Source organism: Podarcis liolepis, assembly GCF_965112155.1.
Source record: "Podarcis liolepis genome assembly, chromosome: 15".
Taxonomy (NCBI): domain Eukaryota; kingdom Metazoa; phylum Chordata; class Lepidosauria; order Squamata; family Lacertidae; genus Podarcis; species Podarcis liolepis.
The window spans coordinates 30,354,485-30,367,865 of record NC_139566.1 but is presented as its reverse complement, the minus strand read 5'-3'; positions in this window follow the sequence as shown (position 1 = coordinate 30,367,865).

Here is a 13,381-nt window from a genome sequence, read left to right as displayed (position 1 = left end):
CCCCGGGGCTTAGGGATTTTTTCAAAAAAATATTTTCTGCCGGTTAAGTTTTTGAGGGCTGATTTCTTGTCCTGTGATAAAAAGACTTCTGTTTCGAGTGCCAAACCTTTCAGGGGAGCATTTTCAAGCTTTTGGCACCATTTTTGAGTGAATTGCCAAAAGTCAGATTTTTGCTGAAATTGTGACCCCGGGGCTTAGGGATTTTTTCAAAAAAATATTTTCTGCCGGTTAAGTTTTTGAGGGCTGATTTCTTGTCCTGTGATAAAAAGCCTTCTGTTTCGAGTGCCAAACCTTTCAGGGGATGTTTTTCAACCTTTTTGCACCATTTTTGAGTGAATTGCCAAAAGTCAGATTTTTGCTGAAATTGTGACCCCGGGGCTTAGGGATTTTTTCAAAAAAATATTTTCTGCCGGTTAAGTTTTTGAGGGCTGATTTCTTGTCCTGTGATAAAAAGCCTTCTGTTTCCATCGCCAAACCTTTCAGGAGAGCATTTTCAACCTTTTTGCACCATTTTTGAGTGAATTGCCGAAAGTCAGATTTTTGCTGAAATTCTGACCCCGGGGCTTAGGGATTTTTTCAAAAAAATATTTTCTGCCGGTAAAGTTTTTGAGGCCTGATTTCTTGCCCTGTGATAAAAAGCCTTCGGTTTTGAGTGCCAAACCTTTCAGGGGATCATTTCCAACCTTTTTGCACCATTTTTGAGTGAATTGCCAAAAGTCAGATTTTTGCTGAAATTGTGACCCCGGGGCTTAGGGATTTTTTCAAAAAAATATTTTCTGCCGGTTAAGTTTTTGAGGGCTTTTTTCTTGTTCTGTGATAAAAAGCCTTCTGTTTTGAGTGCCAAACGTTTCAGGAGAGCATTTTCAACCTTTTTGCACCATTTTTGAGTGAATTGCCAAAAGTCATATTTTTGCTGAAATTGTGACCCCGGGGCTTAGGGATTTTTTCAAAAAAATATTTTCTGCCGGTTAAGTTTCTGAGGGCTGATTTCTTGTCCTGTGATAAAAAGCCTTCTGTTTCGAGTGCCAAACCTTTCAGGGGAGCATTTTCAAGCTTTTGGCACCATTTTTGAGTGAATTGCCAAAAGTCAGATTTTTGCTGAAATTGTGACCCCGGGGCTTAGGGATTTTTTCAAAAAAATATTTTCTGCCGGTTAAGTTTTTGAGGGCTGATTTCTTGTCCTGTGATAAAAAGCCTTCTGTTTCGAGTGCCAAACCTTTCAGGGGATGTTTTTCAACCTTTTTGCACCATTTTTGAGTGAATTGCCAAAAGTCAGATTTTTGCTGAAATTGTGACCCCGGGGCTTAGGGATTTTTTCAAAAAAATATTTTCTGCCGGTTAAGTTTTTGAGGTCTGATTTCTTGTCCTGTGATAAAAAGCCTTCTGTTTCCATCGCCAAACCTTTCAGGAGAGCATTTTCAACCTTTTTGCACCATTTTTGAGTGAATTGCCAAAAGTCAGATTTTTGCTGAAATTGTGACCCCGGGGCTTAGGGATTTTTCCAAAAAAATATTTCCTGCCGGTTAAGTTTTTGAGGGCTGATTGCTTGTCCTGTGATAAAAAGCCTTCTGTTTCCATCGCCAAACCTTTCAGGACAGCATTTTCAAGCTTTTGGCACCATTTTTGAGTGAATTGCCAAAAGTCAGATTTTTGCTGAAATTGTGACCCCGGGGCTTAGGGATTTTTTCAAAAAAATATTTTCTGCCGGTTAAGTTTTTGAGGGCTGATTTCTTGTCCTGTGATAAAAAGCCTTCTGTTTCGAGTGCCAAACCTTTCAGGGGATGTTTTTCAACCTTTTTGCACCATTTTTGAGTGAATTGCCAAAAGTCAGATTTTTGCTGAAATTGTGACCCCGGGGCTTAGGGATTTTTTCAAAAAAATATTTTCTGCCGGTTAAGTTTTTGAGGTCTGATTTCTTGTCCTGTGATAAAAAGCCTTCTGTTTCCATCGCCAAACCTTTCAGGAGAGCATTTTCAACCTTTTTGCACCATTTTTGAGTGAATTGCCAAAAGTCAGATTTTTGCTGAAATTGTGACCCCGGGGCTTAGGGATTTTTCCAAAAAAATATTTCCTTCCGGTTAAGTTTTTGAGGGCTGATTGCTTGTCCTGTGATAAAAAGCCTTCTGTTTCCATCGCCAAACCTTTCAGGACAGCATTTTCAAGCTTTTGGCACCATTTTTGAGTGAATTGCCAAAAGTCAGATTTTTCGTGAAATTGTGACCCCGGGGCTTAGGGATTTTTTCAAAAAAATATTTTCTGCCGGTTAGGTTTTTGAGGGCTGATTTCTTGTCCGGTGATAAAAAGCCTTCTGTTTCGAGTGCCAAACCTTTCAGGGGATGTTTTTCAACCTTTTTGCACCATTTTTGAGTGAATTGCCAAAAGTCAGATTTTTGCTGAAATTCTGACCCCGGGGCTTAGGGATTTTTTCAAAAAAATATTTCCTGCCGGGTAAGTTTTTGAGGGCTTATTTCTTGACCTGTGATAAAAAGCTTTCTGTTTCGAGTGCCAAACGTTTTAGGAGAGCACTTTCAAGCTTTTTGCACCATTTTTGAGTGAATTGCCAAAAGTCAGATTTTTGCTGAAATTGTGACCCCGGGGCTTAGGGATTTTTTCAAAAAAATATTTTCTGCCGGTTAAGTTTTTGAGGGCTGATTTCTTGCCCTGTGATAAAAAGCCTTCTGTTTCGAGTGCCAAACCATTCAGGGGATGTTTTTCAACCTTTTTGCACCATTTTTGAGTGAATTGCCAAAAGTCAGATTTTTGCTGAAATTGTGACCCCGGGGCTTAGGGATTTTTTCAAAAAAATATTTTCCGCAGGTTAAGTTTTTGAGGTCTGATTTCTTGTCCTGTGATAAAAAGCCTTCTGTTTCCATCGCCAAACCTTTCAGGAGAGCATTTTCAAGCTTTTGGCACCATTTTTGAGTGAATTGCCAAAAGTCAGATTTTTGCTGAAATTGTGACCCCGGGGCTTAGGGATTTTTTCAACAAAATATTTTCTGCCGGTTAAGTTTTTGAGGGCTGATTTCTTGTCCTGTGATAAAAAGCCTTCTGTTTCAATCACCAAACCTTTCAGGAGAGCATTTTCAAGCTTTTGGCAACATTTTGGAGTGAATTGCCAAAAGTCAGATTTTTGCTGAAATTGTGACCCCGGGGCTTAGGGATTTTTTCAAAAAAATATTTTCTGCCGGTTAAGTTTTTGAGGTCTGATTTCTTGTCCTGTGATAAAAAGCCTTCTGTTTCCATCGCCAAACCTTTCAGGAGAGCATTTTCAACCTTTTTGCACCATTTTTGAGTGAATTGCCAAAAGTCAGATTTTTCCTGAAATTGTGACCCCGGGGCTTAGGGATTTTTTCAAAAAAATATTTTCTGCCGGTTAGGTTTTTGAGGGCTGATTTCTTGTCCGGTGATAAAAAGCCTTCTGTTTCGAGTGCCAAACCTTTCAGGGGATGTTTTTCAACCTTTTTGCACCATTTTTGAGTGAATTGCCAAAAGTCAGATTTTTGCTGAAATTCTGACCCCGGGGCTTAGGGATTTTTTCAAAAAAATATTTCCTGCCGGGTAAGTTTTTGAGGGCTTATTTCTTGACCTGTGATAAAAAGCTTTCTGTTTCGAGTGCCAAACGTTTTAGGAGAGCACTTTCAACCTTTTTGCACCATTTTTGAGTGAATTGCCAAAAGTCAGTTTTTTGCTGAAATTGTGACCCCGGGGCTTAGGGATTTTTTCAAAAAAATATTTTCTGCCGGTTAAGTTTTTGAGGGCTGATTTCTTTTCCTGTGATAAAAAGCCTTCTGTTTCGAGTGCCAAACCATTCAGGGGATGTTTTTCAACCTTTTTGCACCATTTTTGAGTGAATTGCCAAAAGTCAGATTTTTGCTGAAATTGTGACCCCGGGGCTTAGGGATTTTTTCAAAAAAATATTTTCCGCAGGTTAAGTTTTTGAGGTCTGATTTCTTGTCCTGTGATAAAAAGCCTTCTGTTTCCATCGCCAAACCTTTCAGGAGAGCATTTTCAAGCTTTTGGCACCATTTTTGAGTGAATTGCCAAAAGTCAGATTTTTGCGGAAATTGTGACCCCGGGGCTTAGGGATTTTTTCAACAAAATATTTTCTGCCGGTTAAGTTTTTGAGGGCTGATTTCTTGTCCTGTGATAAAAAGCCTTCTGTTTCAATCACCAAACCTTTCAGGAGAGCATTTTCAAGCTTTTGGCAACATTTTGGAGTGAATTGCCAAAAGTCAGATTTTTGCTGAAATTGTGACCCCGGGGCTTAGGGATTTTTTCAAAAAAATATTTCCTGCCGGTTAAGTTTTTGAGGGCTGATTGCTTGTCCTGTGATAAAAAGCCTTCTGTTTCCCTCGCCAAACCTTTCAGGAGAGCATTTTCAACCTTTTGGCACCATTTTGGAGTGAATTGCCAAAAGTCAGTTTTTTCCTGAAATTGTGACCCCGGGGCTTAGGGATTTTTTCAAAAAATAATTTTCTGCCGGTTAGGTTTTTGAGGGCTGATTTCTTGTCCTGCGATAAAAAGCCTTCTGTTTCTATCAGCAAAGCTTTCAGGGGATCATTTTCAGCCTTTTTACACCATTTTTGAGTGAATTGCCAAAAGTCAGATTTTTGCTGAAATTGTGACCCCGGGGCTTGTTGGAGTTGGAACTTAACAGGTTAAGTTCTTCCCATGATGCCACACCATTCTGACGTCAATTTTGGAAGCTTGGGAGGAGCTTGGGAGGAATTTGTCAGTCCCACTCTGTACTTTGTGGGGAAAGGATGCAGTTTTGTCATGGCTGCAAATAGTCCTGGAAATTCCTGAGAAATGTTGGAATAAAAGCTGTAAATAGACAAACCTGGACTCTCTGTGTGTTTGTCTGGAAGCAAAGCTAAACTACGTGACAGTTTACACCGCTGTGCGAAACTCTGCTATGGCGTGACTGAGAGCTCGGAGCAGAGCAAGCGGCAGGGGAAGTGTGCCGGGCAGTAAAGAGCTAATTGAGGGCCATAAATCAATTAGCGGGAGTCGCGCCAGATCATTTAATTGCACAGGTTATGGACCTTAATCACCGACCGTAAAACTGTCACGGGAGGCTGCCGAAAAAAGCTTTGATCTGCGGTTTCGAGCAGGAGGCACGGCAGGAGGTGAAGGCAAGCTGATGACGAATGCTGATGCCAGCTTGGAGTTCTGCCTGAAGTTGTGAGAGGCAGAGAAGCTGATCTGCTAGACCGGGAGCAAGAGCGGCTGTTTGTTTACGTGAGTACGCTGGGCCCCGGGGAAGATGGCAGATGGCCAGGAGGTGTTTCAAGCTCCGTTTGAACAGCTTGAGGAACTCACCGTCCAAGCGTGGAATACCTGGACAAGAAGGGTGAGAGCCTGGTTTTGGGCAACTGGCTTGTGGGACGTAAGCAAGAAAGAGCCGTCCACAGGCGGATTGGCTGCTGCTGAAAGTGCAGGGCTGGTGGACAGAGATGCAGAGAAACTGCAATCTGTTTCTCTGGAGGAGAAGATGCAGAGAGAGAAAGCTATGAGAGCTGAGATCTGCATGTTGCGAGCAGGTGTGCATGCTAATTTGCGTCATCACCTGGGAGGCGTTGAATCTGCGTGTGAGGCTTGGCGTGTGCTGAAACGTCTGTGTGAGGACTCAGCAGAAGGCAAAGGGCAGATGGAAGCTAAGAGCCTAGAGATGGCTGGAGCCCCTGTTCCTGATGATTTAGCCTCAAGGAGTGCTAGTGAGCAAGTCGGGGGGGCGGAAAGTTCCAAAGGCAAGTTTGAAAAGTTTTCCACTGAACCTGCTGGAATGAAGCGGCAGTTCAGGGGGGGCAGATCTGGCGAGGAGTGCTTTTCCGGAAGAAGGAGGGCCAGGCCAGCTGAAAAAAGCCCCAGGCAGTGTTTTTCCACTGGAGTTCGTCGTTGCTACGTGTGTAAAGCTCCGGGACATCTGCGGCGAGATTGCCCCCACCGGAGCAGAGAGGCAAGACAGGATGTTGCCAAGGTCAAACAGCTGAACTCTCATGGGAACCAGTCGGGTTTCCATGGCAACCAGTCTGGAAAAACAACCAGGCATGGGACTGAGGCTGGTGGACGTGCCAGGTGCGAGGAAGAGACTTATCAGATCACAGCTAGTCTGGCGTTGGCTGAAGACAGCCGTGGGACAAACTCAGAGGAGCTAAGTTTTGTTATTGACTCTGCAGCTAATCGCAATTTGATTCCAGAGACACCTGCTGTTGAGAGGTGGAATTGCAAGGCAATTCCGGCCGGGAAAACTGTACTGTTTGCAAATGGACAGAAAAAATGTGTGACTAACGTTACAAATCTCTTTATGTCTGTTTTACAGGAAACGTTGGAGTGTTGTACCGTTCCTGGGATGCACCACTGTCTTTTATCTGTGCCTTATTTACTGGAAAAGGGATTTACGGTTTGTTTTCAGGATGATGTGTGCACAATCTCCAAAGGAGGGAGGATGCTTGCCAAGGTTAAAAAGGGGCAGAATGATCTCTTCATTCTTAAAACGTCTCTGGAGGGTGAGGGGAAGGTTGAGAAAGCACAAGCCCTGTGTGCTGAAATTCCCGCTCATGTGCAATGTGCCCATATCTGGCATGCTAGGACGGCTCATGGTTCTCTAGAAGAACTACAGGTGCTGCCGGAAGTTTCTAAAGGGTGTAAGATTTCAGAATGTGGACATGCTGTAAGTTGTGAAACTTGCAAGCTGGCAAAGGTAAAAGGATGCAGTTATCCAAAAGTTGAGAGGATAACAACAAAACCTTTTGAACAAATTCACATAGATTTGTGGGGTCCTGTAAAGGAACCAAGTCTGGGAGGGTCAAGGTATCTGCTTACGATGCAGGAGGATTTTACACAGAATTCCTGGATACACGGTCTCAAATCCAAGGATGATGCAGCACAGCTGATCAAACGTTGGATTGAGGAGGTGGAACAAAGGTTTTCCATCAAAGTGCAAGCTGTCACAAGTGACAGGGGAGCTGAGTTTACAGGTTCTGCTTTGCAGAAGTACTTTCGCAAGAAAGGGATACGTCACACAGTGACTTCACCCAATCAGTGGGGGGTGGCAGAGCTCAAGTGTCAGGCTCTGGTTAAAACTGCACAGGTGTTGCTGAAAGATTCTGGGTTACCTCCAAGGTTTTGGCTGGAGGCAATCAAGTATGTGAGCTTCACCTGGAATCGGACCTACAATTCAATGGTAGGTGACACACCGTTTGGGCTGTTGCATGGCAGGAAACCCCAGATTCATTTTTTGCGTATGTTTGGGTCACGTGCATCTGTGTCAGTACCTGCCGCTTTGCAGGGGCCAGATGGATCCAAGTTCCGAAAAATGATCTTCTGTGGGTATGAGCCAGCAGCATGTGCATGGAGGTTTGCGTTTCCATCAGGTGATCAGAGTAAACTGCTGATCAGCAAACACGCTGAGTTCTATGAGCAGGATGAAAAGTCAAAACCTGCTGTCAAGCGTGATGTTCTTTCAGAATGTATTTCTGATTCAGAACAGGAAAACTCTGAAGGGGAGGAAGAAGAAACTGAGTCTGATGATGACGATCAGGTAACTGACCAAGGTCAGGAACAGGAGGAGGTATCTGTAGTTTCTCCACAGGTTAAGAGAACACCCAAAAGCGAGCCCAGTTCTCCTGTAAGTGTAATGGAGAGGATTCGAAAACGTTTTAAGTCGGAAGGGGAATCCCGTGAGGCTGAGGACACAGGTCCTGGTGGCAGTGAGTCAGAGGTAACATCTGAGTTTGTGCCCAGAAGGTCTAGTCGCTCAACAAAGGGCATTCCACCTGAAAGGTACCAAGGGAGAAGTGCGTGGGCCAGGTTCGCACACTGTGATTCTGGGAGTGTTGAAGGAGTTCAACAGGTGCCTGGGAAAGATGCCGGGAAGGAGCACAAGGCAAAGGGAAAGGTGTTGAACTCAAAAGGGTCATGTCAGAAGGTGCAGCAAGGGGGGGTGTTGGAGTTGGAACTTAACAGGTTAAGTTCTTCCCATGATGCCACACCATTCTGACGTCAATTTTGGAAGCTTGGGAGGAGCTTGGGAGGAATTTGTCAGTCCCACTCTGTACTTTGTGGGGAAAGGATGCAGTTTTGTCATGGCTGCAAATAGTCCTGGAAATTCCTGAGAAATGTTGGAATAAAAGCTGTAAATAGACAAACCTGGACTCTCTGTGTGTTTGTCTGGAAGCAAAGCTAAACTACGTGACAGTTTACACCGCTGTGCGAAACTCTGCTATGGCGTGACTGAGAGCTCGGAGCAGAGCAAGCGGCAGGGGAAGTGTGCCGGGCAGTAAAGAGCTAATTGAGGGCCATAAATCAATTAGCGGGAGTCGCGCCAGATCATTTAATTGCACAGGGCTTAGGGATTTTTTCAAAAAAATATTTTCTGCCGGTTAAGTTTTTGAGGGCTGATTTCTTGTCCTGTGATAAAAAGCCTTCTGTTTCGAGTGCCAAACGTTTCAGGGGATGTTTTTCAACCTTTTTGCACCATTTTTGAGTGAATTGCCAAAAGTCAGATTTTTGCTGAAATTGTGACCCCGGGGCTTAGGGATTTTTCCAAAAAAATATTTTCTGCCGGTTAAGTTTTTGAGGGCTGATTTCTTGTCCTGTGATAAAAAGCCTTCTGTTTCGAGTGCCAAACCTTTCAGGGGATGTTTTTTCAACCTTTTTGCACCATTTTTGAGTGAATTGCCAAAAGTCAGATTTTTGCTGAAATTGTGACCCCGGGGCTTAGGGATTTTTTCAAAAAAATATTTTCTGCCGGTTAAGTGTTTGAGGTCTGATTTCTTGTCCTGTGATAAAAAGCCTTCTGTTTCCATCGCCAAACCTTTCAGGAGAGCATTTTCAACCTTTTTGCACCATTTTTGAGTGAATTGCCAAAAGTCAGATTTTTGCTCAAATTGTGACCCCGGGGCTTAGGGATTTTTTTCAAAAAAATATTTTCTGCCGGTTAAGTTTTTGAGGGCTCATTTCTTGTCCTGTGATAAAAAGCCTTCTGTTTCCATCGCCAAAGCTTTCAGGGGATCATTTTCAACTTTTTTACACCATTTTGGAGTGAATTGCCTAAAGTCATATTTTTGCTGAAATTGTGACCCCGGGGCTTAGGGATTTTTTCAAAAAAATATTTTCTGCCGGTTAAGTTTTTGAGGTCTGGTTTCTTGTCCTGTGATAAAAAGCCTTCTGTTTCTATCACCAAAGCTTTCAGGGGGTCATTTTCAAGCTTCTTGCACCATTTTTGAGTGAATTGCCAAAAGTCAGATTTTTGCTGAAATTGTGACCCCGGGGCTTAGGGATTTTTTCAAAAAAAATATTTCCTGCCGGGTAAGTTTTTGAGGGCTTATTTCTTGACCTGTGATAGAAAGCTTTCTGTTTCGAGTGCCAAACCTTTCAGGAGAGCATTATCAAGCTTTTGGCACCATTTTTGAGTGAATTGCCAAAAGTCAGATTTTTGCTGAAATTGTGACCCCGGGGCTTAGGGATTTTTTCAAAAAAATATTTCCTGCTGGGTAAGTTTTTGAGGGCTTATTTCTTGACCTGTGATAAAAAGCTTTCTGTTTCGAGTGCCAAACGTTTCAGGAGAGCATTTTCAACCTTTTTGCACCATTTTTGAGTGAATTGCCAAAAGTCAGATTTTTGCTGAAATTGTGACCCCGGGGCTTAGGGATTTTTTCAAAAAAATATTTTCTGCCGGTTAAATTTTTGAGGGCTGATTTCTTGTCCTGTGATAAAAAGCCTTCTGTTTCGAGTGCCAAACCTTTCAGGGGATGTTTTTCAACCTTTTTACACCATTTTTGAGTGAATTGCCAAAAGTCAGATTTTTGCTGAAATTGTGACCCCGGGGCTTAGGGATTTTTTTCAAAAAAATATTTTCTGCCGGTTAAGTTTTTGAGGTCTGATTTCTTGTCCTGTGATAAAAAGCCTTCTGTTTCCATCGCCAAAGCTTTCAGGGGATCATTTCCAACCATTTGCACTATTTTGGAGTGAATTGCCAAAAGTCAGATTTTTGCTGAAATTGTGACCCCGGGGCTTAGGGTTTTTTCCAAAAACATATTTCCTGCCGGTTAAGTTTTTGAGGGCTTATTTCTTGACCTGTGATAAAAAGCTTTCTGTTTCGAGTGCCAAACATTTCAGGAGAGCATTTTCAAGCTTTTTGCACCATTTTTGAGTGAATTGCCAAAAGTCAGATTTTTGCTGAAATTGTGACCCCGGGGCTTAGGGATTTTTTCAAAAAAATATTTTCTGCCGGTTAAATTTTTGAGGGCTGATTTCTTGTCCTGTGATAAAAAGCCTTCTGTTTCGAGTGCCAAACCTTTCAGGGGATCATTTCCAACCTTTTTGCACCATTTTTGAGTGAATTGCCAAAAGTCAGATTTTTGCTGAAATTGTGACCCCGGGGCTTAGGGATTTTTTCAAAAAAATATTTTCTGCCGGTTAGGTTTTTGAGGGCTGATTTCTTGTCCTGCGATAAAAAGCCTTCTGTTTCTATCACCAAAGCTTTCAGGGGATCATTTTCAACCTTTATACACCATTTTTGAGTGAATTGCCAAAAGTCATATTTTTGCTGAAATTGTGACCCCGGGGCTTAGGGATTTTTTCAAAAAAATATTTTCTGCCGGTTAAGTTTTTGAGGGCTGATTTCTTGTCCTGTGATAAAAAGCCTTCTGTTTCGAGTGCCAAACCTTTCAGGGGATGTTTTTCAACCTTTTTGCACCATTTTGGAGTGAATTGCCAAAAGTCAGATTTTTGCTGAAATTGTGACCCCGGGGCTTAGGGTTTTTTCGAAAAACATATTTCCTGCCGGGTAAGTTTTTGAGGGCTTATTTCTTGACCTGTGATAAAAAGCTTTCTGTTTCGAGTGCCAAACATTTCAGGAGAGCATTTTCAAGCTTTTTGCACCATTTTTGAGTGAATTGCCAAAAGTCAGATTTTTGCTGAAATTGTGACCCCGGGGCTTAGGGATTTTTTCAAAAAAATATTTTCTGCCGGTTAAATTTTTGAGGGCTGATTTCTTGTCCTGTGATAAAAAGCCTTCTGTTTCGAGTGCCAAACCTTTCAGGGGATCATTTCCAACCTTTTTGCACCATTTTTGAGTGAATTGCCAAAAGTCAGATTTTTGCTGAAATTGTGACCCCGGGGCTTAGGGATTTTTTCAAAAAAATATTTTCTGCCGGTTAGGTTTTTGAGGGCTGATTTCTTGTCCTGCGATAAAAAGCCTTCTGTTTCTATCACCAAAGCTTTCAGGGGATCATTTTCAAGCTTCTTGCACGATTTTTGAGTGAATTGCCAAAAGTCAGATTTTTGCTGAAATTGTGACCCCGGGACTTAGGGATTTTTTCAAAAAAATATTTTCTGCCGGTTAAGTTTTTGAGGGCTGATTTCTTGTCCTGTGATAAAAAGCCTTCTGTTTCGAGTGCCAAACCTTTCAGGGGAGCATTTTCAAGCTTTTGGCACCATTTTTGAGTGAATTGCCAAAAGTCAGATTTTTGCTGAAATTGTGACCCCGGGGCTTAGGGATTTTTTCAAAAAAATATTTTCTGCCGGTTAAGTTTTTGAGGTCTGATTTCTTGTCCTGTGATAAAAAGCCTTCTGTTTCCATCGCCAAACCTTTCAGGAGAGCTTTTTCAACCTTTTTGCACCATTTTTGAGTGAATTGCCAAAAGTCAGATTTTTCCTGAAATTGTGACCCCGGGGCTTAGGGATTTTTTCAAAAAAATATTTTCTGCCGGTTAAGTTTTTGAGGGCTGATTTCTTGTCCTGCGATAAAAAGCCTTCTGTTTCGAGTGCCAAACCTTTCAGGGGATGTTTTTCAACCTTTTTGCACCATTTTGGAGTGAATTGCCAAAAGTCAGATTTTTGCTGAAATTGTGACCCCGGGGCTTAGGGTTTTTTCGAAAAACATATTTCCTGCCGGGTAAGTTTTTGAGGGCTTATTTCTTGACCTGTGATAAAAAGCTTTCTGTTTCGAGTGCCAAACATTTCAGGAGAGCATTTTCAAGCTTTTTGCACCATTTTTGAGTGAATTGCCAAAAGTCAGATTTTTGCTGAAATTGTGACCCCGGGGCTTAGGGATTTTTTCAAAAAAATATTTTCTGCCGGTTAAGTGTTTGAGGTCTGATTTCTTGTCCTGTGATAAAAAGCCTTCTGTTTCCATCGCCAAACCTTTCAGGAGAGCATTTTCAACCTTTTTGCACCATTTTTGAGTGAATTGCCAAAAGTCAGATTTTTGCTCAAATTGTGACCCCGGGGCTTAGGGATTTTTTTCAAAAAAATATTTTCTGCCGGTTAAGTTTTTGAGGGCTCATTTCTTGTCCTGTGATAAAAAGCCTTCTGTTTCCATCGCCAAAGCTTTCAGGGGATCATTTTCAACTTTTTTACACCATTTTGGAGTGAATTGCCTAAAGTCATATTTTTGCTGAAATTGTGACCCCGGGGCTTAGGGATTTTTTCAAAAAAATATTTTCTGCCGGTTAAGTTTTTGAGGTCTGGTTTCTTGTCCTGTGATAAAAAGCCTTCTGTTTCTATCACCAAAGCTTTCAGGGGGTCATTTTCAAGCTTCTTGCACCATTTTTGAGTGAATTGCCAAAAGTCAGATTTTTGCTGAAATTGTGACCCCGGGGCTTAGGGATTTTTTCAAAAAAAATATTTCCTGCCGGGTAAGTTTTTGAGGGCTTATTTCTTGACCTGTGATAGAAAGCTTTCTGTTTCGAGTGCCAAACCTTTCAGGAGAGCATTATCAAGCTTTTGGCACCATTTTTGAGTGAATTGCCAAAAGTCAGATTTTTGCTGAAATTGTGACCCCGGGGCTTAGGGATTTTTTCAAAAAAATATTTCCTGCTGGGTAAGTTTTTGAGGGCTTATTTCTTGACCTGTGATAAAAAGCTTTCTGTTTCGAGTGCCAAACGTTTCAGGAGAGCATTTTCAACCTTTTTGCACCATTTTTGAGTGAATTGCCAAAAGTCAGATTTTTGCTGAAATTGTGACCCCGGGGCTTAGGGATTTTTTCAAAAAAATATTTTCTGCCGGTTAAATTTTTGAGGGCTGATTTCTTGTCCTGTGATAAAAAGCCTTCTGTTTCGAGTGCCAAACCTTTCAGGGGATGTTTTTCAACCTTTTTACACCATTTTTGAGTGAATTGCCAAAAGTCAGATTTTTGCTGAAATTGTGACCCCGGGGCTTAGGGATTTTTTTCAAAAAAATATTTTCTGCCGGTTAAGTTTTTGAGGTCTGATTTCTTGTCCTGTGATAAAAAGCCTTCTGTTTCCATCGCCAAAGCTTTCAGGGGATCATTTCCAACCATTTGCACTATTTTGGAGTGAATTGCCAAAAGTCAGATTTTTGCCGAAATTGTGACCCCGGGGCTTAGGGTTTTTTCCAAAAACATATTTCCTGC